General features: G+C 53.3%; 2 non-coding genes across 2 annotated transcripts; both read right to left on the reverse strand.

The window, feature by feature from the left end:
- Nucleotides 1–249: 249 nt before the first annotated feature.
- On the reverse strand, nucleotides 250–413 carry LOC121859867. Its single transcript, XR_006087774.1, has one exon. It is a non-coding gene; the product is annotated as a 5.8S ribosomal RNA (ribosomal RNA).
- Nucleotides 414–812: 399 nt separating this feature from the next.
- LOC121859929 lies at nucleotides 813–2,658 on the reverse strand. The gene has a single exon (XR_006087791.1). It is a non-coding gene; the product is annotated as a small subunit ribosomal RNA (ribosomal RNA).
- Nucleotides 2,659–3,766: the final 1,108 nt, after the last annotated feature.

The raw sequence follows: 3,766 nt of genomic DNA on the forward strand, positions 1-3,766 counted from the left end.
TGGACAGCAGGCAAAAGAGCGCCGCCTCCAGTTATTTGCGAGGGCGACAACTGTCGCTTTGTTGTGGTTGAATGTGGGTGCGCCAAGTCCATGGACTTGCTAGTGATAGGCTTGCTTGTTTTTAAGGGCACGCCTCGCGCAAGGCGCGGGCGATTAAACCCCAAGGCGGAAGCTCGGTTCGGGTTACCCTCGTGTCGGGGAGACAGTCAGCAGGCACCGAACTCGCAGCAACCGATGGATGTATATTTCCGACCCTCGTAGAGGAGTGGCGGCGACAAGCTCATATGGCTGCCGCCGCCGCAATATGCGTTCAACTTGTCGATGTATCTGGTATTCTTGCGATTCACATACCGACACGCAGTTTGCTGCGGTCTTCATCGACCCACGAGCCGAGTGATCCCCCGTTAAGAGTTGTGTATTTGCCATTTGGTCTTTTTGCGACTAACCATCACAGGTCGAGTCTCAATGAAAGGGTTTGACAGACATAGCCCAAGTTTGTGGTTTGGGTTTGGCCGGACGGCTTGTTGTTGTTTTTTGACACTTGAATTTCACTCTTTTTGGGTCAAGAGGCTTATTCGCCGGTAGTAAGGAACGGACGGGCAGCCGTCCAAAGCCCCGTCCGTCCTCCTCCTCCGGTCTTCGCGCTCTCGCCCGAGTGTGGTCCACCTACAGCGTGGTGGTACCTATTTTTGGTGCGGGGGCCGGGATTGTCCTCTTTCGCTGCTGGAGTTGCCAGAGCAGAGCCCGAGACCGCCCAAATCAGGAGAGTAGTAGTAGTAGTTTTAAGAGCGCCCCGTTCTCTTTCTCTCTGTTAATGATCCTTCCGCAGGTTCACCTACGGAAACCTTGTTACGACTTTTACTTCCTCTAAATGATCAAGTTTGGACATCTTTCCGTCAGCTCGAGGCGACGACCCCAGAAAACCCTCGCGGGCAACGGGGCCGACAATCCAAGAGCGCCAGTCCGAAGGCCTCACTAAATCATTCAATCGGTAGTAGCGACGGGCGGTGTGTACAAAGGGCAGGGACGTAGTCAGCGCAAGCTGATGACTTGCACTTACTGGGAATTCCTCGTTCATGGGAAACAATTGCAAGCCCCAATCCCTATCAAGAAAGGCTTTGAACGGGTTACCCGCTCCTCTCGGAAAAACTCGTTGATCCCTTCAGTGTAGCGCGCGCCCAGAACATCTAAGGGCATCACAGACCTGTTATTGCTCAATCTCGTGCGGCTAGAATTGCCGCTTATCCCTCTAAGAAGAAGTTGCGAACTGGACACCATTTTCTGGAGATCCGTCGACTACTTAGTAGGCCAGAGTCTCGTTCGTTATCGGAATTAACCAGACAAATCGCTCCACCAACTAAGAACGGCCATGCACCACCACCCACCGAATCGAGAAAGAGCTCTCAATCTGTCAATCCTTCCGGTGTCTGGGCCTGGTGAGGTTTCCCGTGTTGAGTCAAATTAAGCCGCAGGCTCCACTCCTGGTGGTGCCCTTCCGTCAATTCCTTTAAGTTTCAGCTTTGCAACCATACTTCCCCGGAACCCAAAGACTTTGGTTTCGGAAGCTGCCCGCCGGGTCATGGGAATAACGCCGGCGGATCGCTAGTTGGCATCGTTTATGGTTAGAACTAGGGCGGTATCTGATCGCCTTCGAACCTCTAACTTTCGTTCTTGATTAATGAAAACATCCTTGGCAAATGCTTGCAGTAGTTCGTCTTGCGACGGTCCAAGAATTTCACCTCTAGCGTCGCAATACGAATGCCCCGCCTGTTCCGATTAGTCATTACCTCTGGTTCCGAAAACCAACAAAATAGAACCGAGGTCCTATTCCATTATTCCATGCATCACCATTCGGGCCATTCAAATAGCCTGCTCTGAGCACTCTAATTTTTTCAGTAAACTCTCCGGCCACTCGGGACACTCGACAAAGAGCCCGTGCGAGCCGGCGGGCGCTGTTCGAGCGTGACAGTAAACACCGGGCGGTGCACCGTCAGTCCGGAACTGAGATCCAACTACGAGCTTTTTAACCGCAACAACTTTAATATACGCTATTGGAGCTGGAATTACCGCGGCTGCTGGCACCAGACTTGCCCTCCAATGGATACTCGTTAAAGGATTTAAAGTGTACTCATTCCGATTGCGAGGCCTCGGATGAGACTCACATCGTTATTTTTCGTCACTACCTCCCCGTGCCGGGAGTGGGTAATTTGCGTGCCTGCTGCCTTCCTTAGATGTGGTAGCCGTTTCTCAGGCTCCCTCTCCGGAATCGAACCCTGATTCCCCGTTACCCGTTATAGCCATTGTAGGCGCATAACCTACAATCGAAAGCTGATAAGGCAGACACTTGAAAGAAGCGGCGCCGGTGCGGAGACCGTGCGCTCAGCCCGAAGTTATTCAGATTCACCACAGGTGGGTTACGGACCGGGGCCCGACCAGTTTTGAACTAATAAAAGCGCTCTTCCCTTGCGGTCAGAGACCAATTGCATGTATTAGCTCTAGAATTGCCACAGTTATCCAAGTAAGTGGGTTTACAGATCCAATGAAACATAGCTGATTTAATGAGCCATTCGCGGTTTCGCCTTAAATCGGCTTGTACTTACACATGCATGGCTTAATCTTTGAGACAAGCATATGACTACTGGCAGGATCAACCAGGTAGCTGCTGCTGTTGGCGGCGCCTATCACGGCGGCCAAAATAGTGAGATTGAGAGAGAGGCAGAAGACATTGGGCGAGGGACCGCACGTTGGCCTTAGAGAAATAGCAAACCAGATGATCAGATCTAACTGCACCTTCTCTTGCTATCCTCGGCGCCGGCAGCGCCACCGTGTGTGCCAATCTCCTCCCTTATCCGCTCCTCTTTGCCCCAGCTCCAGCGAGGCAGCCGACATTGGGCGAGGGACCGCACGTTGGCGAATCTCCTCCCTTATCCGCTCCTCTTCTCTTTGCCCCAGCGAGGCAGAAGACATTGGGCGAGGGACCGCACGTTGGCCTTAGAGAAATAGCAAACCAGATGATCAGATCAAACTGCACCTTCTCTCGCTATCCTCGGCGCCGGCAGCGCCACCGTGTGTGCCAATCTCCTCCCTTATCCTCTCCTCTTCTCTTTGCCCCAGCGAGGCAGCCGACATTGGGCGAGGGACCGCACGTTGGCCTTAGAGAAATAGCAAACCAGATGATCAGATCAAACTGCACCTTCTCTTGCTATCCTCGGCGCCGGCAGCGCCACCGTGTGTGCCAATCTCCTCCCTTATCCGCTCCTCTCCTCTTTACCCAGCTCCAGCGAGGCAGCCGACATTGGGCGAGGGACCGCACGTTGGCCAATCTCCTCCCTTATCCGCTCCTCTTCTCTTCTCTTTGCCCCAGCGAGGCATAAGACATTGGGCGAGGGACCGCACATTGGCCCATCTCCTCCTCTCTCTCTTTCTCTTACTGTTTGTGGGGACGTGGGCTCATGAGCGCCATCGTCGCCCAATATTGGTTAGGTTGTGTATTTCACGGGTGGGAACCGCCATCATCGTTGTTAGGTGATGGGGTAACCCAACGTGTGCTTTGACGAGTTTTGGCTGCTAAACTCTCTTTTTAGTATACTCGGCTCCCAGACTGCGCCCTGGTCGTGTTGAACCATGAGCGTTGTCTATGCACATTTAGGGTAGCCGTTTGCGCGTGGAATAGTGCAATGAATCTCGGTCAAGAGACGGTTGGGCGCTGCATTGAAGGCCGGCACAGACGCGAAGACGGGGTGATCAGCCAACGCAAGTCCGCTAA

This window comes from Homarus americanus, unplaced genomic scaffold (genome assembly GCF_018991925.1).
Source record: "Homarus americanus isolate GMGI-L3 unplaced genomic scaffold, GMGI_Hamer_2.0 scaffold40255, whole genome shotgun sequence".
Taxonomy (NCBI): domain Eukaryota; kingdom Metazoa; phylum Arthropoda; class Malacostraca; order Decapoda; family Nephropidae; genus Homarus; species Homarus americanus.